This window comes from Dermacentor silvarum, chromosome 11, assembly GCF_013339745.2.
Source record: "Dermacentor silvarum isolate Dsil-2018 chromosome 11, BIME_Dsil_1.4, whole genome shotgun sequence".
Classification (NCBI taxonomy): domain Eukaryota; kingdom Metazoa; phylum Arthropoda; class Arachnida; order Ixodida; family Ixodidae; genus Dermacentor; species Dermacentor silvarum.
Window position 1 is genome coordinate 108,480,817 of NC_051164.1, and position 23,220 is coordinate 108,504,036.

At 48.1% G+C, this 23,220-nt stretch overlaps 1 protein-coding gene across 3 annotated transcripts in view; it reads left to right on the forward strand.

Moving 5' to 3' along the window:
* The window catches only part of LOC119433463 (F-actin-monooxygenase MICAL3-like), a 417,931-nt gene that overhangs the window by 273,335 nt on the left and 121,376 nt on the right, over window positions 1–23,220 (forward strand). The window contains exon 1 of one of the 3 annotated variants that reach the window (XM_037700685.2): window positions 18,773–19,048. The exons of the other annotated variants lie outside the window; for them this stretch is intronic. The gene's annotated coding sequence lies outside the window, so the exon portion shown is untranslated. Of the gene's footprint in view, window positions 1–18,772; window positions 19,049–23,220 lie in introns of those variants that run through there. 3 annotated transcript variants of the gene reach the window in all.

Consider the following 23,220-nt stretch of genomic DNA (forward strand, 5'->3'; position numbering starts at 1 on the left):
CGTTGTTTGCACGGAGGGCTGCACTGCTGGGAGTTATTTGTCGGCATGTTACGTAACGGACAAGGCGAGACGCGGTGTAGTGCAATGTTGGCGGCGCGCTATCTGCGAGGGTCTTTTTTTAATTATTTTTTCTCTCGATGTCCCTGCTCGTTTGTATACTGTCGGCGTCGTTTTGTCGGTTGTCCCGGTGGTTTTTTTTTTCCTCGCCACGCTTACTTATACGAGCGGTGTTCTCACTTTGGCTGGTGCTGCAGTACAGCGCTCGTCAGGCTTCTTGCCAGTGCTGACTGACTCGCGCGAGATTTGTTTTCAGAGCGGGCTTGTCTTTGCGTGTGTAGTAGACGGGGAAACACTGGGTCTGTGCTTGGTAGTGACTCTCCTGGTCAGCGTCCCCTCGGTGTCATCGTCAAGAGAATTTTGCTCACAGCCGTGTTGCGGCGAGTTGGGGTGTACCTATTGATTCGTCGCATTTGCAAAATATCTGAAAAGCCACCACGTCGACGAGCTTTGTTGTGTCGATATTGCTGGCATTCCACACATCTCACAGTTTAAATACATGTTAAAATGAATGAAAAAGGGAGGCACAAATTCACACTTATTATTCCGAACAAGTAAACAGACACTGGCTTCGGAGCTTTCACTTCACTTTCTATTTCTTTAATGCCTTCACGTATAGGGTACTACATAAGGGCCGGGATTTACGGGTACAATGGTAAACGAGCCTTTCTTTGGAGCGAACACCTCTAATCTGCCAAAATATTAGTCACCGCTGAAAGATAATCTTACCGGGACTCTATACCAAAGCGGATAATCGATCGTTTTTTTCTTACCCGCTTTTCTTAAATTATTTTTTTCATTTCTTTCTCCAGTGAAACCTTGACGGGGTCCCTGCTTCCTGCGTTTTCGATACTTAGATTTTTGTTCTGCTGTTCGCGATCGCTGAACCGTCGATGTGTGGGCAGACTACTGTTTACCGGCGGACTGATTTCCTCTGAACAAAAGTTTTTCCACGTCAGGCGCATGCGCCTTACATCCTCCCTTTGTGTGCGTTTGTGTTGCACGGAAACCTAGGCCACGGTATGCGATTCCTTTGAAGAGGCTATACTATTCTTTAAAAAAAAAAGACTTGTCACAAAAAGCTGCTTCTGGCATCACCGTGCACGATTGCCGCTGCGACGTGTAGCGAGGACCTTTTACCATTTGCAACCAGTGGCAGTCCTGGCCGTTTATGGGCCCTCAGAACGGGAGATGCGTTCATCCGGGGAGATAAGACGCGCTTTTTTTTTTTTTTTTTTTTTTTAGTAATAGGGTCAAACCAACATGGATATAGAAAACTTTGTTTCTGCGATCACGTGGTCTAATGGCTTCTGCTGCATACGTCTGCGTAGTAACCGATTATCAAAACAATGTGAGGCTGCTCGAGGTATATTCGTTAAATATTATCTTAGTCATGATTCTCGGCTTCTCTGTGAATTCAATGTTCGTTGAGTTTATGATGTTATGGATCGTCCACTCCTTGTTTTTGTTAATGTAGGGCTCGGCATACTTCCGGTCTAAACAGTTCAACAGCAATAAAATTTAAATGTACCTATTTAGCGACATCGATAGCACCTTGTTCAAAAACATGTCTTCGATCTGTGTTTTTAACAACCTTGCGACCAGCCTTCTCACGAAAGCATCCGCCAGAGGCGGCCACGCACGATCACTGTACGGAATTTGCGCTCTAGAACGGCACTGTCTCGCCATTTTACATCAACTTTCTGCCTATGTATAGAGAAAACGGTTTAACGATTGCGTGACTATTTTATGACGTCATCTCGTCGTGCAGTATTCATCACCAACCATGCTCGCTGGTTCTCAAACAGGACTACGCATTCACGCCGAAAGAATGCGCTGCTGCTGCTGCTGTGAACCCTTGAGCTATTGCCGTTCCACTTGCCCTAGGCGCAGTCCTTGAAGACCTGGTAGCTTGCTCTGAACAAAGCTTGCTATTCTTCTCCAAAGTCATCGCTCATACTGGGCGGTCTATCTGACGGTGCCCTTCCGGGCCAAGAAGGGCTTGCCTATTCCCAACAACCACATGAAGCCATACTGATAATGAAAATAAGGAAAGCATAGAGGAAATTATGGCTGGTCTTTTAATTGAAATGTAGAATTAAGGCTGAAAGGATATTCCAAATTCTCCGCAACGGCCGTGATTCGCGCTGGCTAACACACTCAAGGTTAGATCTTGTGCACAAATACACAATAATGTGGATGGGGAGACAGCTGTCGCCGTAGCTCAATTTCTAGAGCATCGCGCTCGTAATGCGGAGGTGGTGGGTTCGACTCGCACCAAACGGCAAGTTGACGTTTCATCTACCTTTTCATTGCGTATCATTTCTACATTTCAATTGAAAGAACTGTTTGTTTCCCCTAGGCCTTCCTTAGCTTCCTTGTCTGTCGCCTCCATCTTGTAACTAACACAAATCGAGCCCCTCGGTCCACCCTTTTCTTCTTACCTAATAGTTATACTGACGAGATAGTTGATGATCCGTAGTTTTGTTGAAGCAGCGCACTTGGGAAAAAAGCCGTTCACACAAACATGAATCATGAACAAGCATATAGGCTTCGTGCTAATTGCCTGTTTGTGACACTCTAGGATATCCAACTAATCTTACTGATGGACGCTGATGACCCAGATCCTCCTTGAGCCATTTTGCACTTGCCAGCATATGCACCAGACTCGTTTCAAGTATTGTGTCAGCCCCGAGTACTTGAGCTTATACGCCAACGATGCACAAAAACCGTCGTTTCAGAATCAAGCGCAGCCCTATGATGAACCAAATGAAATCAAATGTTTGAGCACTCAGATGCGTTTATCAATAGCGTCATCAACGCTGACTTGGTTTACATCGCCGAAGGCAGTTCTCCGAGCTTAAGAGCCCACCCGACAAGGCTTGTGGAATAGGCATCCCGTTCGTTCAGTTTGCAGGCCTTCTTTTAGACACCGGTAGCTTCGCTTCGAACAAGGGTTTCGTTGTTCTCCGAAAGCCATTGTTTACGTTGCACGGGTGGCGGCTTCCGTCTCTCAGGGGAGGAGTCGGCCCGTGTCACCCGAGAGCGGTTCGTGACATCGTGGCGACGCTCGCTGCTGGAGATTGTCGCCGAGCGAAAGACCGAGGCTCAATAGTCTCGCCGGCGCGGTGGCGCGACCCTGGCCTGGATTTTTCAGGCTCTGACATTTGAAGGAGGGATGCGCGGCCGGCCCACCCGGCGCGTGTGGCAAGCGATGCGAGGCAATGCGAGATCTCAGCCGGTTGCGAAGATCACGAGCGCGCAGCGCGCGTGTCACGACGTGATAAACGGGGTCGCTTTGTGCATATGTGCACCGCGCGCTGCTGCGTCGATTGGGTTACGCGAAGAATGCGAGCGGCGCTGAGTCGAACGACTCTTCGCCTGAGTGAAGGGCACGGCAGGCGAACGCAGCGATTCTCGGTGTGGTTCAGCGCGCCTCCCTCGGAAGTCGCGGGGAGGGCTTCGAAACTTGACGCGCGTGGCGCGTTGGCATGGAAGAGGGTGGCGGGTGTCAGCGTGCGCAAATTTCACTGACGCGTGTGTCCACGGTTGGCTGCGTGAGCGGCGATGAGTAAGCGAAAGTGGGGGCCGGAGTATCAGGAAATTAGGATCTGTAATACCCAACCTTACCACGCTTTAAATCTGCGGAGTTTTGTCGCTTAGTTGTTTCGACACCAATCTCTTTACTAGCATGCTTTCTTTTTGCTTCTTTTTGTTTTAGGTGGAGAGAGTTACTAGCAACATACATGGGGTACTTAGCAGAAGACAGTAAATGTGCGTTCCTCGTATGCTGTTCAGCTAGAGCTTATCGGCTTTTAACCAAGGCCATGTATTATTGCCTTTGGCTGTTTGAACTTGGACACAATCAGTACGTTTCAAGATGAACGATGCGAGAAGATATAGTGTTTATCAGAAGAGAGCGTCCTGCATGATTTAAACTGAGATTTTAACCATGGGGAATTCAAGCCTAGAAATGGACGCGACTGCGAAGTTCAAAGCTCAAGAAGATGGAGATTGTGGCGAGAGTGTTCAGCTCCTATAACAGCGAATGGTACTTGTGTTCAAGAAGACCGGTATACGGAGAAGGCGCCGGGGCGGCCGACAGTAAGATTGTATGTGCAAAAGGGAAAGTGTAGTGAAGGCGTCGAGAGGATACCCTTTTTCCTTGCCATGACACAGCAGTCTGAGCGAAGAACATCAACTCTATATAGCCACATATATGTGTCCCACATTTAATGAGCCGAGCTTCCAATTCTAAGCGCAGCGTTAATAGCTCGCAAGAGGTTTATGAGGTTTTAGGAGCAACGCAGCTGTCCTGGGTTCGTAATAATGTGCTGATCTATATACATAGTCATTGTTGAAATTACAGCACTAACATCGAATTGAACCGTGCGCTTATGCGACCTGAGTTTCCAAGCCCGGAATATATCGCACAAATTAGGCAGGGTTTGCAAGGCTTCAGCTGTCACAGAGCAATCCCTTCTATACCGCTAATGTCTTGCAACTCCTACACACTATCTGAACTGCAAACCGGGTAGTACTACCTATGCGCGCATACACTGTCAACCCGCCGCGGTGGCTCAATGGCTATGCCGATGCGCTGCTGATCACGAGGTCGCGGCTTCGATTCCCTGCCGCTGTGGCTGCATTCACGGGGGGTGCAATGTTCTCTGGGTGCACGTTAAAGAACGCCAGATGTTCAAAATTTATCCGTATAAACGCTCCATTAGGGCATCTATCTCATAACCTCGGGTCGGGTCATAACCTCAGGTACAATCTCGGGTCGTTAAGCCCCTTAATTTACATGTTATTTAAAAACAGCACTATACCGACACAGGTCGCAGAACAGAGAGTGGACACACACAGTGTTGACTTACAAATGCCTGGAAAACCACCAACTCGCCCAATCTGCCTTTCTTCTTCAGTTCATTTGCCTCTTTTATGCGTCAAAACCTTCACTTGTGAAGCCCAGTGGAAAGCCACCAACTCGCCCAATCTGCCGTTCCCCTTAATTTATTACATTGTCGCTGTCTTATACCCCTTCGCGTGTGCTTAGCGTGAACATCGTTCGAAGAACTGCCCATATTTGGTCTTGTTTAAACGAGGAATGCACCAGATATTAGCATCACGTTCAATAAAAAAAAAGTGCGGGAAATGGCACGACGGAGTGGCAGCGGTTTGTTTTCTCGTGCTCCCATAACGGGAACACCATGACCATCATCCCGGGGTCCTGTGACGCCCTCTGGAAGGCAGCCGCCAGCTCTTGACGAATGCCAGAACACCCTCTGGGCAAAGGAAGCGGGGTTGAGCTCGAGCTGTTTAGGGGTGCAACATGTCGCAGGCCTGCAGCGTATATGCAGACGAGGCGCGCAACCTGCGCGTATATCTGTGCGGGCCATTCGAGACTGCGCGCGCCTTCTTCGCTGCTTGCGACAGCGCGCGTTCCACCGAACGAAGTTGCGACGTGAAGGCGGTGTCGATTCCGCGTCCCGGAATGCCGGGCTCCTCCGCTGGCTCGCTTGTCGCTGCTTATTTAGTTTTATGCCAACGCAGAAGGGTTCCGTTATTCATGCGCCGTTGGCGTCATACGGTGGCCGATCAAACGGCTACCCATCAAAACTGTCGGCTTCGTTGCGCAAAAATGAACTATACCGGCTGCTAAGCACTGGAAAAGACATAAAACTTATTGCTTCGGTAAAATATATATGTAGGAGCGCTTGTGTAACTGTGCTATATGTCATTTATTCGTGGAGGCAGGGAGTATTGCGAAATAATTATTAAGGATTAAAAAACAGCTCCGGATTAGTGTCCATCGTTCAGATACACGAACATTTTTTGTGTGTTTGGCTATAACAAAGCACGAAATGTTGCTGGACTTAAGCTTCCGTAAGCCCTTCACCATATGCATGCTACGTTTGTAGAAACGAAGCGCGAAGCCTTTAGAATGCTGGAACCTTCCAGAAGTCGGCTGCGGGTTCCTAATTTGACAAACAGCGCGGAATAACTAAAAAAAAACGAACTAATGGTTTTCTTGCGAATTTTTCTAAATGACTTAGCCGTGTTTACGGAACCTTCGTCATTTGATTCGCACTATAAGAGAGAGAGAGAGAAATTTATTTACAGAAAGGCAGAGAGGTCGGCCTGAGCTGTAACTTGCTCTGGCCTGCTACTCTACACTGGGGAAAAGGGATGGGGAGGAAAAGGGTTAATGAATGATGATGATGATGATGATAAGAGGAGGAGGTGTGTATATACAAGTTTACAACGTTGTGTCATCTCTAAAGCCGTGCGTCCAGCCCAGTAGCTTGTAGAAAGACTAAAGCGGTACTGGTTATCAGGGCTGCGCTGTTTCCATTGGGCTAAGGACCTAATAGAAACTCGTCTGATAGGGGCCTCTTATCGACTTTTGCAATTGAACAGACCAGTTTCTGTCGTTCTTGCGCGTACGCGGGACAAACGCAAAATATATGATCAAGTGTTTCGCTGCTACCTGGCAGTATTCACAATTGGGGGCTAATGCCACTGCAACCAATCATATGTCTAAAACGATTCGTGAATGCGACACCAAGGCGAATCCGATGCACCATGCTTGTTTGGCTTCTTTTGAGCTTGTGAGGAATGCGGTATTTAATTTCTGGGCCCCATTTATGCACTCGCTTGTGTTGACGATCTGGGTGGGTCCAGTGCTCCACCGTACAATTGCGTATTACGCAACCAAGTAGGGCATTTGTGTCTGTCCGTGAGAATGGAATGCGTACTTCAGTCGCATTATTTAAAGCAGCTTTCGCTTCAGCGTCTGCCTGTTCGTTCCCTATCACACCACAGTCTGAAGGTATCCATTGAAAGGTGATAATATGCCCATTTCTATTTGCATGGTCGAGAAGCTCTGCGATTTCTATAGCCATTGAATAATACGGGCCCTGCCTGAGAACACAGTCAATGCTTTGAAGAGCTGATTTCGATTCGCAGAATATCGTCCATGCGCGAGGAGGCTCTTTGGAGAGAAATCGAAGTGCCTCCCGGATAGCAGCAAGTTCTGCGGCAGTTGATGTTGTCCTATGGTCTAGTTTAAACTGCCGTGCGACGATCATACGTGGAATGACGAAGGCTGCAGTGGAGGCTTATGGTGTGACAGAGGCATCCGTATACACGTGTACGGTATCACCGTACTCTGCATAAAGGTGACCCAGAGTAAGCTGCTTGAGGCCAATGGATGCAATGGACGTCTTTTTTGTAATTAAGGGAATCTGCAGTACACACACATTAACACCACGACCCTCTCGTCGAGGTTGCGTGAGGCTCTGCGAAGCTCCGCCCTCGACGACCAAACCTGGGCGACCCAGCACGCCCGTGAGGCGGCGGCGAGGCAAGCCCTCGACGTCCCCTCATGGGAGGCTTAGGCCCGGCGATCTTAAAGTGCTGGTTCCACAATAAATGTTTATTCCTCCTCCTGCGGAGCAACAAACGGTTTAGGCAGAACCCGCGGGGGTATTATCGAAATACAGTCGGGAGAAAAGATTGACGGTAGAATATTCTGATGACGCGATAGAATCCTTGAAAAGCTGCAATCTGGCTGTGTGGCAGGGAGCGATGACAAAGGATGGTGTTTGTGTCGGGTCAACACGCGGAGGTACGGTCGAAGAGGCTCGCAGATCAAGTATACAGCAATCGGACAAGCACGAGCTTCCGCTATAGTTCCATTGGTTGACGTGCATCGTGGGAGGCCCAACATGTGCGCAATGATTGAGCTTGAATGCTCTCCAGCGTGCGCACACAACTAAGTCCCATGCTTGAGAGCGCCGGCATGCTGTACCGTATATATCCTATGAACTATAGAAGCAACGTGAGAAACCACATACGTAACGTCTCTTAAATAATTTAACATCAGTCCGTCTCTATACATATAGCCTCCAAGCGCTAACCGGCTCGCCTTATAGCACCAGGCTTCCGTGTTATTTATCTTATAGACAGCTCACGCTGATGGGAGCGCGCATTGCCATCGAGAGCTTCGCGTTCCGTATGCGTTGCTCATTGTCCACCTTTCTCAGACGCGATCTGGCTGCGTGAGAATGACCCCCAGGTTGGCCGCCACCCCCCGACCGAGCGCGTGGCGCTCGGTCAACGCACCTAACCCGCTGTGCGGCTCTTGCTCGCACTCAACAACTCGTTCCAGCATTCCTGGGCGTTCAATGCGAGCGTGGGACAACAACACAACTCGCGGAGCGCCTACGCACCGCTTCTCCACGTCAAGGTTAATCACGCCGACAGCGAATTGCGCGCACTGTTATACATCCGAACATGCGAGGCACGCAGTCGTCGGGCTTTTTGCGGCCTTACACACGAGCGCGCCGTGTCTACCAGCCCCATCACTCTGTGTGACGTGCCTTGGGCTCCTGTAGTTACGTGCAGTATGTAGAACGAGAGCGGCAGTCGGGGGCTGATCGAATCGAGAGGAGAGTGGAACAGGCGTCACCGGGCGTTCGCCACCCGTAGCTCCTATCGCTCTTCGAATCACTTAGCATCCGTCTTTTGCCCAGGATGTCTACAAACGTCTGCGCCCATCGACAGCGCGGTTCGTTTGTGAGCAGAACTGTTTGCAAAGCGTGCAGGCGTAATGCGGAACTACATTTAAACGTGACAGTCGTCGACATTCGTTTCTTTTTGGATAACTCGGCTCTTTTCTGTGTAGACTCGAAGAGCATCAAATCATCAGCATTGAGGACTGATAATTTAGTGAGTGATGAGCGTTGGTGTTTGATCTGCGTCAAATTATCTTTATTAGCGGCGAAAGAAAGAAAACCAAGTGTAGTGGAGGCGCGGTCATCATTTTCTCCTCTAACAAACCAATTCTTGTTTTCTGCCTAACAAATATGGAGTGTGTTCAGTACGCATAATGAGTATTGTTTGACTTAGAGTTCTCCGTATCCCTCACAGAAAATTTGCTTAAACTGACTACGAAAAGACGTGAACGTTTGTCTGTCAGGTCAATATTATAATTGTCAACTATAGCGTTAACTTTTTGCAAACAACCAACTCAAAGTATAAGGCCGCAATATACAAAAGAATATAATAGACATGCTAGCGACCATTGTTTTTTAGACTGCCTAATCTTTGCATTTATATAGGCTTTTAGGCTTCGGCGGGGGATTTTATTTCTATAACCAATAGGCTGTCTGTGACGAAGTCAAATAGTCTACTATATGTCTATCGACAAACTACAGGCTTACTAAATTAAATTGTGAAGGGTAGTGCGCCTTTTGTCTCGTTTAGGCTCACTTAACGAGACAGCGGACGGGGGCGGAGAGGAATGCCAACGTATTCCCGGCCCGTTCGCCGCACATTTGCAGTCGCCACGCACTACCGGCTACGCCTGCCCGGCACGGATGTCTATAAACAGAGCGGCGGCGCCGACGGGCCGTAATCGAACGCGATTCAGTCTACGGGCGGCCATGTTTGCTCCAGTACGCACGCCAGCGCCAAACATCCGGTCCTTTACCGATCGGTCGTCGCGCCAGTGTCGAGACCGACTGCAAGGTCATGGTCTTTTTTTTTTTTTTTTTTTCCTTTTCTTTTCTTTTACCCGAAGCATCGCGGCAGGCAAGTTTAACGCACCGCTGCGCCTATTAGGGACGCATGGTTCGTTCCGGGAACGGTATGCTCCTGCTCGTATATTTATCCTTGGTTCCTTTTGATCTCACCGTGTGTGCGTGATGCCAGTCAATGTATTTACCAGCTAGAGCGACGCTACAGCGAGGCGAGGTTGTTCGCAGTGTGACGCTCTTGCCTCCGGAGAAGGCGTGCATTTTCTATTCAACCATGGTAGGTAAGCTTGCAACACACAAGCATTGGAGAATCTTGCTGTGTCATCGTAAGGTAGAAATGTACGGGGCTAGGCTATTTGGCTTACGGTCATGCTTTCATGTTTGACGCACTACATGAAATGCAGAGCAGTGGTAGAAGAAACGACACTCAGAAGCATTGTTTCACTGCTGGGCCAGATTGTTGTTCACCGGTGTGCATGTGTGCAGTGTTTTCGTTTATCAGTGTTCTGTCTGCGATCGGCGATAGTATGATGGGCTTTAGTAAACGTGAGTACCAGCTGCTCTTTTGCAACGTCATCAAAACTCTTACTTGAGAAAAGCTTCAAAGCAATTTCCAGTGCTAAGTGCAGACTATTACTACGTATTTCATACAGCCCCGATCCAGCAAAAAAAAAGTGAGAGAAGAAAAAGAGGGGGAGAAAAACGCGCATACTAGTACTTTTAGAACAACTCGCGCTTTACGTGACCAAACCTGTCCACGTACTAAATCTCCACGTACTAAAGGAACCGTGATGTTTACTTCCCGACACGAAGGAGCGTCAAGCGTCAAATTAGAATTAAAAATTAATTAAATTCTTGGATTTTATGAGCCATATCCAAGATCTGATTATGAAACACGCCGTTGTGGGGAACTTCGGAATAATTTTGGCCACCTGTGGTTCTTTAACATGCGCCCAATTAATAGTACGCGGGCGTTCTTGCACTTAGCCTCCAGTCGAAATGCGACTTCCGCGGCCGGGATTTGATGCCGCGACCTCGTACTTAGCAGCGCAACGTCATAACCGCTAAACCGTCGCGGAGGGTGAAATCAGGATGCTTATATAAATGTTTCAAGGGTCACAGAAGGAGAAGAGCTCGAGACAACTACATTCGAGAAATAATCGAAATCACAAGACAGTACATGAAAGGAACGTTAAAGTACGACGACGGAGACGCTTTTGGCACTTAATAAGATACCAGAGCTATACTGCCATGAACGCCATGGCGATTGAGTTTGTATTTTGACGGCAGCCTGAAAAGCAGGTGCAAGGACAGTATCGAAGGAGCTTCCAACACCCAGAAGCTTAATTAAGAAGCAACTCATTTGGACTATAATAAATGCGAACAACTCGTCAAAAACAGGAACTTTTCATTAAATGTATGTATTGGTTATGTGTATCAGCATTTTATGTCACTAACTTTTCTATATTAGCTTAAACATATTTGTTCGTTATGTATTCTGTATATTGTGCATGTTATCTATGCATTTTTGTGTATGCTGCCTTGTTGTACGGGCCCCGCAGACATCTTCAAGCTGCATTTTGCCGCTTTTCGCCTGGGGTGACCCCCAACTATTATGTTGGAAATGAAATCCTTTGATTGATTGATTGATTGATTGATTGATTGATTGATTGATTGATTGATCAATCGAACCTCACAAAGAAGTGCAGCATAGGTGACATAATACGAAACTTGTCTTTGTTCATGACTAGCCCTGAACAGTAAGTAGTTGGTGAGACATTGCGAGACTGAGAAAATTTAGCACGGACCTTGTTTTCGTTCTCTATAAGCATTTTTACGGCTATTCCTCATGCGTGCATACAAGATGTAGTGTTTCAAGAAGTGTGATAAGTTCCAAATAAGGTCTCGCGTTCGACTATCACGTTTTTACGTGACTGCAAGCTCAAGGGTGGTAGCGGATTTCGTGTTCAGAACAGTGTAATTGGTCAAGCTATTATTGGCCCTGAGTGTCACGCTTGTGCCATCTGTAGCACCAATGAGGCTTAATAAAAAAAATTTAAACCTCCTTGTGTATCATCACCACCAAGCATGCAGACTGCCCCTGCTTCGTTCTTTTTGCGCCATGATTCCGTTTACTGTTTCTACATCGAGGTTTTGGCGCGCGATGCAAAATCCTGCAGAATGCTGTTTGTGTTGCTGTTTCTGAATAAGCAAGTCGTAAAGTCATACAGGCTTGTTTCTCTGCCAGAGTCGGTGCTTGCGGAGCAGCTGCGTCTCTGTGAGCGTCTGCTACAGGCGCAAGTTATGTCGGAGTCTCTGATGCGCGACCAAATGTCGTGTCTTTGCATATACACTGTCGTTGTATCCTTTGCGAAATCTTACTTTTTTTTTTCATTGCGACATTGCTGTGTGCGTCGATGCGTGCCAAGTTCTTCCGCTTGGCTTGCATCTTGTCGCGATGGAGGCCGATGCCCCGATTTCGCTTCGCGTTGTGAAAGTGGCGTTCGCTCGTGCGGATACGTTTAGAACAGGACGCACAGTTCTCGTCAAAAGTCAAGATGCCAGTGCTGGTGGTACTAGAGTTGCTGCTGGGTCGTACACGTGCAGAGTAGACCACTCAAGGAAATCCCCAACTGTGTCACTCCGAGGGAACGTTATCCGGCCAAAAGACGAAGACGACGACTGCCTTATTTTGACGCTTCCCTGAATACGCTCATCATTAATTCAATATCTTCGTTTTGTGTTTTAACAGCGGAGCTGTTTAAGCCGGCCGTAAGTCCGTGGTGCGTTGACAGAAAATGTGGGCCGATCTTGGCGGTAGTGCAGAAAGGGTCCTAGTGCAATGGCACATACATACCCCTGTGAACGAAGCTGAACCTGACTAAGTCTAGCTAATCATGGTTGAGACTACGTAAGCTTAGTCAGTAATCGATAGCCAATCAATAGCTAATTGATAATCGATCAATAATCTATAAATTCCGGAATATGCTGGGCATGACTTGGTAGTGCTTAGCCTAGCCCAAATACATGACCAATAAATAACTTGCGATAGCCAATTGATAGCCAATCAATAGCTAACGCAGTGACGATGCTAGAACCACGACGACGGCATGACTACCACGGACGAAGCGCCTAGTAATGCAATGGTTCTTCCATGCGTCTACCAAGCGAGCGTAACAACGAATATTAATAAACTATTAAAGACGATAGTCTTTCTTGGGGAACTTAAACGCTGAAAATTTGGTCTGTCTGTCTCTGTCTGTCTGTTTGTCTGTCTGTCACCCGATTCAGCCACCCGGCCAAAGTATGGACCACTTGCTTACCGCCCACACTACTTAAACTGGTACGGCTGTTCATACTTGTAAACGTTATCGATCACAAAGTAAATATTACGCATATCTGAGGCGCAACATCACTAGGTAAGTATTAGGAGGTGCGTTCCTTTAATAGAAAATACATAGATACGTAACTCTAAAGACCCTAGTTTCTTAAGCTGCGCTGAAAATGCCATGCTATGCGCGCCGACGAACGACGTTCCCCGACTGCGCGCCGACGAGCGCCCTCTGCCAGGGAGGAAGGAAACCCTCTGCACAAGCTCATGTTTCCCGATGTATTGCCAGATGGCGTCCATGTCTCCCGCAGCGCCTCCTCAATTTTATCAATGCCAGCCAGATGCGGCCGATTCAACATAAAGGAAGCGCTGTCTGAAGCAGGGCAAAACATAAATGGCCGCTTGATGAAATAATGCGGTAAAATTAAATCTGTTCAAACAAACCTCCATTGCATTTATCATGCCAGGACGGAAATGGTACGAGAGCAGCATCACGGGTGGCCGCGGATCAGACCAGCACTCATGTAGTACGGCCGGCAGAAGACTATCGTCTTTCGACGACATTTGCAGCGAAGCACGCAGATACGCGGCAATTTTTTGTATTAGTTTCATTGCTGATCATAATTTTGATGTTCATGTTGTAAACGTAACGCGACGTAACTTAAATGCATGTGCGAGCAAAACTGCAAGAAAAGAAACAAAAGAAGACTTGGTGCCGGCTTAAAATAAATGGGCACAGTGGTGAGGGACGCGATAAGCACTCCCAACAACTGCTGCAGTGGTTAACTAAACACGAAGGTTAAAACAAAATTACGAGAAGGGTCGGCGCAATACTTCTTGGTGCCCGTTTTTACGCAGTGAAGCCAATGTGTAAGAGAACCGGTGTTGTCAGCGATGCTGGTTATACGTATAAGACACTAGCGCGAACGGACACCGATAAAGAACAGGCCACTGACGGAGGCTTTGGCCCTGCGGTTTGTCTCAAGGCGTGTACCGCTCGCGCCATAAGTTGGTTATGTATAACCGCGCAACACCCTTTAACGCGCCCGGCGATAACTTATCCCCGCACAGCGCGCGCTAGATTAATGCGGACACATGTCTTGTCGCTAGAGGGCTGCAGTATCTCAGCCAGTGCTTTCTCTATTTATTTATTTATTTCCTAACCTTGACTAATACGCTGCCAACATAACCCATTCGGGAGGTGCATCAGGAGCATCACCGTTTACTTATTCGTGGTTATAGGATGGTTAGGAACCGAGCGGACGCCCTGATCAAAGTCGCAAGCAATCGGAGAAGCTTTCCACTGTGAAGTGAGAAATTGGAGATACGTTCTGATTAGAGGTGTGCACGGACTCGGGCCTGCCCGGAGGCCTGTGTCCCGCTCGGCCCACGGGCTAGGCTGGGGCAGTGAGTGAGCGAGGGAGACAAAAAAGAAGGCAGAGATGTTAACCAGTGAAGAGTCGGTTGGCTACCCCACTCAAGGGGAAGGGGAATAGAAAGTAGGGAGAGAGAGATTGCGGTGAATGTGAGCGCGTGCACTGACAGGCCCTATAGGTAGTCAAAGGCGCTCGCACAAACCAGTCGTTCTCAGAATGCACAGAAGTGCCTTCACTGCCTTCTGAGCCGATGATCGGTGGGGACGGTGTTCGAGCATTGTTTAGGCGGGCTGGCGCCTGATCTGACGCCGCGGGCTTCATTTTTTTTGCCGCTGGCTCGGCATTTGCCCGGTGCCGCTTATGCGGGTTGGTCAAGTTTCAATACAGAAATAGAAGCGACAGCTAGCGCAGGAGGCAGGTCGACGGCATCGGGCTGGCGCCGCTAAGCAGCATGATATAGCGGACGACGCCGTTTGGGCAGTGGGCTCTCTATCAGGTGTAAGGTGAGCACCACGCCCGCAGCACACACTGGCGTGCGGCGTAGTCTACTACATCCCATCTCTCGATGTCGCCTGCCCGATACGATCGACATGCCTCTCTTGAAGTACAACACATTAGAAGCAATGGGTGACTCCTCGGGTCCATCGTCGGGCCGGGCTATCCGTCCAAGTTGTAAATGCGAACCGTGCACATCTCAAGTTGAGGTGTTCGTGGCAGGGAATTTAGCTATAGCACTTCTCTGCGTGCATAGCACGCCTACAGGCACGCACGTAAATAACGGACGCGCACGTACACAATGTTTTAACACATTTCGCCTATGCTGCCGTCCACGTCTTTTTGTTCTGCTTTCATTTATCATTCCATCTCGGCCCTTCGTCTTTCTTGGCAGTCATTTATTTTCCTGCCGCTTCGCTCTGTACATTGCAGCAACAGTCCGCGCCGCCTCCGGCGTTTCAAGCAGTAAATACATCCCGCTCGCAGGTTTTTTTTTTTTTTTTTTTTCTCCTATAAGTATTCACGCAGGCGCCGTTGCCCGCCGGGCTGCTTTCGCCGCTACGCACCTATCCACCGTGGTTTTCTCGAACGAGAGGCAGCTCGCCAGCAAACTCTGCGCTCTTGCGTGGTTCTCGGCCACAGAAAAGCTGGAAACGACGGTGGTGGCGGGTGTGTTTGTTAGTGTTGTCGACCTCTGGTAAAGAGTTGTACTTCGGGCCACGCCCCTGAAGTCGTACTTCGAATTTAGGAAGTACAAAGAGTTTAGCCGGATTTGTCGGGTTTTCTGTGAGACGATGTACGCGCTGTGTCATCATGCTCTACAGTACTTAACATTCAAAGACGATTATAAGCACTGTACATTGGACGTGTACGCAGTACATATATCCGGTATTAGGAGTAGCCCTGTTGGCTTGATAGGCAGTATAGTAGGAATGTTGCTCGCTGCAGGTGGACTTAGCCTCGCAAAAAATTATCGGGAATTGCTCCCCTGGAACGCCGCTCATCAATTGTGCTAGGGTCTGAAGTCCTTCGCAATACATGGATAACACACTGACGGAACACGAATGACGAGGATGGATTTGAAACGATCCGCTACAGGATGCGCGCAATTCATTCCCAAGTCGACCCGCAAGGCTTCACCGTTCGCACTTTAGGAACGAGTATCAGGGAAGAATTTTAAGAGGAGCCAGATCGCCGCTCTCCTAAATATCTAGTAATCATTTGGCACTGACAGGCGCCACTTAGTGTCGTTCAATCATCACAACGTCGAAGATTATGAAACTGTCGCACCGTGCTTGCCGCTTTTCTTTTTCTCTTTTTGTTCCCTTTGTCTCGCTCTTTCTTTGCTTGTGGACCTATAATAAGACAAGTTTCGAAAAAAAAAAAAAGAGAAAGTCAGTGTGCATTCAGCGGTAAATGCGAGATACATGCGTCAGCATTACGTCGCATCTCTTTGAGGTCCCGGATCCATGATTTGAACCGCGTTCCCCACATTGCAAAGGGTTGTTCAGGAGCTCAGTCGACACACGTCCTGCCTCCTCGGGGAGCGAGGGGTAACTTATGGTGGTATATCGTATACCGGCTGTTCAAAATTGAGCTTTACGGAATTTTTAAATATCGCCTGTGGCAGGTAGCATAATTCTTATCCTTGAGCTGGGTTATTAGATGAGGCGGACATTAGTAGCACGAGAAATCGAAGCACATATTCAACTAATTAACAAAAATTGACTAGCGAACTTCTTAGTTAATTACTTTACGACACATATTCAATTGCAATTTACGAATTGTAGCCGGTGAGCTTGTCAGGCGTATCCACATGGAAGGAATTTCCAGGATGACACCAGTTTGGGGGATATGTACCATCAAACTCGTCGTAAAAGTGCACTGTTGTTACACTTACTTTTTTACCAAAATGCTGTTTTTTACATGGAAGCACAAAAGCAACTGGAACGCCCATGTATTTCGTCTCACACTTTGGGAAACAATATCTCGAAAGTGGTGTCATCCTGGAAATTCATTCCAAGTGGATACGCCTGACAAACTCACCGGCTACAATTCGTAAATTGCAATATGTGTCGTAATGTAATTAACTAAGAAGCTCATTAGTCATTTTTGTTAATTAGTTGAATATATGCTATGGTTTCTCGTGCTACTAATGTCCTCCTCTTCGAATAACCCAGCTCTACAATAAGAATTATGCTACCTGCCACAGGCGATTTTGAAAAATTCCTTAAAGCTTAATTTTGAACACCCGGTATTTATAGTATGTCCATGCTATCACGCACGAAGCTTAAAAATGCGCAAATGCCACGTAGCTGGACAGAACTAAAGTAATGCTGTTAATACCAAGCAATATATATATATATATATATATATATATATATATATGTATATTGTGTGTGTGTGTGTGTGTGTGTGTGTGTGTGTGTGTGTGTGTGTGTGTGTGTGTGTGTGTGTGTGTGTGTGTGTGTGTGTGTGTGTGTGTGTGTGTGTGTGTGTGTGTGTGTGTGTGTGTGTGTGCGCGCGCGCACTTACAAGGCTAATGCAGCAAAAAGCAAAATTGTCTCACTTATGTATTGCGCATACGTTTGCAGGAAACCTGTAGCGTCGAACAGCATGTTCCTGACGTCAAAACTGCTTATGTTCTAAGTAAATTCTGGAACCGCTGAAAAATATCTAGGCCTAGGGATAAGTACCTAGCCCTGGCATCACTGCCTGCCCGCTTCGGTCGAAGGCAACTCGCCAGCTCTCTCTCCGCTCGTGCGAAACCTCACCGCCGATGGAAGGCGGCAGGGAAAGGGTTGAGAAAGGCCCTTCTGGCTTCGTCCGCGCCGCTTTGGCGGCGGAAAGCAACAGGCCACGGGCGCTCTGTGACGGCAACGGGTGAGCGAGGAAGAAAGGAAGCGTAAAAAAAAAAAAAGAGAGCGAGAGAGCCCCTGGGATCCTGGCCGGCCCGGCCCGGCGCGCCTCGGGCAGCTCGGGTTTTACGTTTCATTTCGTGTCAAGAGTCGAGACCGGCCGGCTGGGCTGGGCTCGCTCGCGGTAGTGTTTCGCGCGGCGGCCCTTGCGTCTATACGTTTTGCACTTCCGTTCCTGCGGTCGCGGCGTGAACGACGAGCGACAACCCCCTCCGCATCAGTCACGCTCGGATTCAGCTGGCATTGAGTGTTTCTTATCGGCCCTGTCTGTGTCTGCCCGGTTTTGCCTGCTTGTGTTGTGTGTCCGGTGGTTGTTTTAGGCGATTGGAAAGCAAAAAATACGCTACTGCGCGGGTTTCGAAAGAACTGTAGCCGCAGTCTGTGTCGTCCGTTCATTCGTCTGAACTGTTTGAAATCTGGATGAACTCTAGTACCTTGCTTCGCTGGTGCCCGAGGATTTGCAAGGCCTGCAAAAGTCTGAAGGAACTTCTATCTCACTTCGGTGGAAGCCAACGTTAGGTACTCTTCGAACCTTACGAGAACTGTTTCCTCTGAATTTGCCCGAGGTCCGCAAGGGCTGTATACCTTTCACTCGCGCGCTCACATTGGTACTTTCGGCAGCCCGAAAGACCCTCACCCTGCGTAGTATTGCGGAAGCCCGATAAAGCCCCGCGTTGTTGGTGGCGACTGTACTTCCCAGGTTGTTCCAAGTGTGCAGGAACCCGTGTCATCTATCGGGCGATCCAATACTGCTGGAAAGAACTGTACCCTACACAGTGGGCGTCCGATTACCGGCCCTCTATACCACCAACGAGCAAGCACGTTCTGTTCGCAGCGACCGCCTGTAAGCGCCTGTCCTGTAAGCCCACTCTGTGCTGTATACCTTCGATATCAGCTCGTGTCGGCGGCAGTGCGACTGACTGTGCCGTCCTTCAAGACACACGAGTGTTGGTCGGACCACCAGTGACTCCCGCGCCGCCTATGAGTTCGTCTGCGAACCGTGTGGAATACTAAGAGAGAACGAGCTGCTTTCCGTGGAGTTCGAAAAAAAAAGCACCCCTTTCGTTTTCTTTCACAGTCAAAAAACCTCTTGCCGACGGACGAGGCAACCGAACGAAGACACGAGCTTAAAAGCTCGTTTACGGCCTGTTGGAGTACTTGTTTTCCTGAACTGCCCCGGTTATTGTATGTTTGTCGCCTCGCCGCTTCCGATCAACCGGCGCGATCATCCGCCTTCTCACCAGGCGCGAGCAACAGTGACGCAACGGTTCTCCCTCTCTCTCTTCGGAATTAGTTCGGTGCCCGTAAGGTGGAAGTCCCGTGGAAGACGTAAGTATAGCGCCGATACGCGGCTTTGTCAATTCTAATGTTTGTTTCGCATCCTCGAGCGGGGAGAGAGATCGATTTCTTTTTCCGGAAACGCCGAGGAAATTTCCGGTTGGCTACCCTTTGCTCGGCGAAGGGAGGATTTGTAAAAGCAAAGGAGAGAAACGAAATGAGGAGTACATGATGGGCACGTTGGTAATTCGCGAATTCAATATCGACCAACGCACATTCAACACGGGCGAAACCAGACGAAACGACAGTGGCATCGTCTGTGTTGGTTCGTTTTGAAAAAGTCGTGCTGGTCTATACTGATGCAAAATCAGGAACAGTACGAGCACTCGAGCAGTGAAGTGCGTAACAGCGATCACAGTCTTATCAAGTAATCCATGGCCCTGTGTTTTTGTGACGATCTATCAACCATTTAATTTTCCATTCTGTTCTGATAATCCGTTGCTCCTAGCGGTCAATATAGGTGATAATGGGTGGTGCGCAAGTGCCCGAATCTATCTATCTATCTATCTATCTATCTATCTATCTATCTATCTATCTATCTATCTATCTATCTATCTATCTATCTATCTATTTTTAGTTCCAATTAGTACAAAAAAAAAAACACCGCATATCCACGGGGTGAATGATGATGAGTGGGCGAAGCTCCGGAGGGAATCATCGGAAAACCGTGAATCTTCCGTGTAATTCGCCCAGTCTCGCCGCACTAAATCGAATGATTGACTTCCACCAATGACACGCGCCATATGTGACGTCATGACGCGCTGCCCAAGGCTGTGGCAAGTCAAGTCGAGGAGCGTTTATGAATACGGGGGTAAGACGGAGAGTCCACAGCGTCTTACACCAGCTTCTTACACGGGCCGTAACGCGCTAGCACAAACGCGTTAGAAACGCGCAGTCTTTCGTTAATGGTGGGTATTTATTGTCATCGTGGTGCGTGTGTCCATGTGCGCTTCGTGGCGTAGTGGTTAGCGCCGCGCGTTCGGAAGCGAGGTGTCCCTGGTTCGATTCCGCGCTACGAACACAACTTTCGGAATTTTTTTTCTCATAAAAGTAGACGTGGCTACCTACTACGACGACTACTTAGACTACTACTACAGAGGAGGGACAGACCCACACCCTAAGGAGCTTCGCCCCTAAAACTGAGCGTGGCAAGAGTCAAGTGTCAAATTGATGGAAAATGAAATTAATCGTTACATAATGCGACCTCCAGCCTCTTTTATGCGTATAGCCAGTGTAGCGCATCTAAATCCGTTCGGAGTCGGAACCATTTTCTAGATTTTTCGGGCCGAATTCGCAAAAAAGCCTTTCGCTCGCTAAATGCTTTTGGCTATTGGTTGGCCAGCTTCGCTAATTTTCTCTTACGAACAATTAGGCGTAAGAGTGTTTTTGTGAATACGGACCCAGAGTTCTAAGAGTGGGCGGTCGGCGCAGCCTATCTATTGCATACCTACTATTTGAATGTGCTCATGTTAGCGCACGAACAACAGCGCTCGCCAGCGCAAAATAAGCCTTCATCTTGCGTTGCCGTATAGCAGAATCTTGCGAACTGGCCTCTTTCGCACCGTTCAAGCTCTTTCCGTTTTTCTTGCGCCAAAATCCGAAGCGCCGGCCCATGTGAGTCACGGCTAAACGGCACGCGTACACGCCTGCCGTTTACGACGTCTTTCCTGTAAGAGCATTTTTCTACGTCAACGAGTCAGCGGCGGATACGAGGAATCCCAATTCAACGCACAGCGACTCTTCTTTGACCGGAACGGCTTTATGTTTTTATTTTGCTATCCTGTCTCGGGCTTTGTAACGCTTTTGGCTTGGCGAGTGGCACGCCGTCTATTTGGCTTGACTCGTGCTTCCCGGAACACCGCTTCTCGTTTCCCTGGGGGCTTATCATGCGGAGTGACAGTCTGCGGACGTTTCTATAAACTCTCTCGCGTCTCTGTGTTTGACGAGGACGCATAGAATTTCGGCGCAATGCCACGCTTCGTGTGTCGCAGCCAACACTTATCGTAGCTGGATATGACATGAACAGCGCTATTTTTAAACACTGGATGTCCGTTTCAAGCCGCGCCGTTGCTGGTCTTAACTGGCAACGCGAATCTTGACAGGCTTGCACGTTTTTGTACCTGAAAGTGATGCGACATGAATAAGCTGCGGATACTTAATGTTCGTGGCTCGTTTAGAGACGTTTCGGCTAGGAGCCTGTGCATCGTTGGACGATGGTGGAAACTCGTCACGGCTGCAAGATCCGTGCGCCGCGCAAGTCGTAATTCGGTATGTGTAATTGCGATTGGCTTTCATATTGTTGATAGTAGTCTTGCGTTAAATATTGGCCAACAGTAGGTGAAGCGTATGTTTTATATTGAGTTCATTCCAGCCGAAGCTTACACAGCACTAGGATCTGCTTTTTTTGACTTCACAAAAAGGGGGAAGGGGGGGGGGGGGGGGGGCATATAGTCCATACACGCATCTGATCCATCGTGCAGCTCCTTTTACAGTGATATACCCTTATGGGTAGACCTATACAGATTACTTAGCGCATTAAGGACAAGGACGACATTCACTTGTGGTTAACTGCATAAAGTGCAAAATGTTCAAAATGTGCCGTTCTTCTTACTGCACCTTTTTTTTTCCCTTCTGTATTGCCTGTTTAAGCACGTTTACGAATTGGGATTTATTGCAGATTGTTTTTCATATCCTCTCATGTTATCATCTTTCGATTACTAAACAATTTATTGTTTGTAGAGAAGGCGGCCGCCACCTATAGTTACCAAGATTTCCAATTTCATCCAAATAAATAAATCAGTCACTGACAGAGAAAAAACTAATTTCATTAAATGAATTCCATAGCGTCTATCGCAGGCACCATTATCAACACCATCATGCTTCTCATCAGCACGATCCCTTGGTATCATCATCATCAGCCCATATTTATGTCCACTGCAGGACGAAGGCCTCTCCCTGCGATCTCCAATTACCCCTGTCTTGTACTAGCTGATTCCAACTTGTGCCTGCAAATTCCCTAATTTCATCACCCCACCTAGCTGTTGCCGTCCTCGACTGCGCTTCCCTTCTCTTGGTATCTATTCTGTAACTTTAATGGTCCAGTGGTTATCCATCCTGCGCATTACATGGCCTCCCCAGCTCCATTCCTTCCTCTTAATCTCAACTAGAATATCGGCTATCCCCGTTTGCTCTCTGATGCACACCGCTCTCTTCCTATCTCTTACCGTTAGGCCTAACATTGGGGTAGAAGTCGCCAAAAAAAGAAAGCTTTTTCCCCACCGCAGATTCATTCATTCATTCATTCATTCATTCATTCATTCATTCATTCATTCATTCATTCATTCATTCATTCATTCATTCATTCAAGGCTTGATCTTAAGTACACGGTGTGTAAGACATTGTGCCGTCATTATCGGCGTTGTTGTCTTCGTCATCACACCAAAAAAGGTTTTGGATTTGTCGGTGAATCATCTTAAGATATGAAGAGCGCGAGCTCGGGCGAAACACAAGAACCTGTACTTACACCTAGTTAATAATAATGGAGCGAGCACTCTGTCCGTCCTACACTTGCCTGTCATCTGAGTTCGCACTCTACATTTCTCCGGATAAAAGATATATCAGCTTCCTTATATCGGTTTGGAGAAACTTTCGGTGGTTAAAGGGGTTTAACGTATGTTCGTTGTTTGCCGCTTCTAATGCCTGGCCACGCACATCTAAGCCGCAGGGCTCACATTGTATAAGCTTCGGAGCGACGAGGCAGACGCTCCCTACTGCCTCAGGAATCCGCGCTATGCGAAGCGCAAAGTTTGTTTGCGTTTCAGGCGATGGAGGATGCCCTGATCCTAGAGGCAGTCTGGGTTTCGTTGGTTATAATAGATGGCCGCACGCTCTCCCCAGAGACGACTCATCGCTATGGTAGGCGCATTCCAGCTCGCAGGCGGTCTTGCTTAATTCTCGTGTTCTGTTTTTTTTTTTTTTTCCTTACCGCCTGTGACCCTGGATTACGCGTGCTTTCTTGATCGGCGGAAACGCACGTGTGTTATTGCTTGGACCAGTTTTCTTTCTATGGTTCTTTTTTTTTCCTTCCTTTAGAGCTGCCAGCCGTTTAGCTTTTACTGCCCTGGAAACACCACTCTGTCGTTTGTCTATGTGCTCGCACTTAG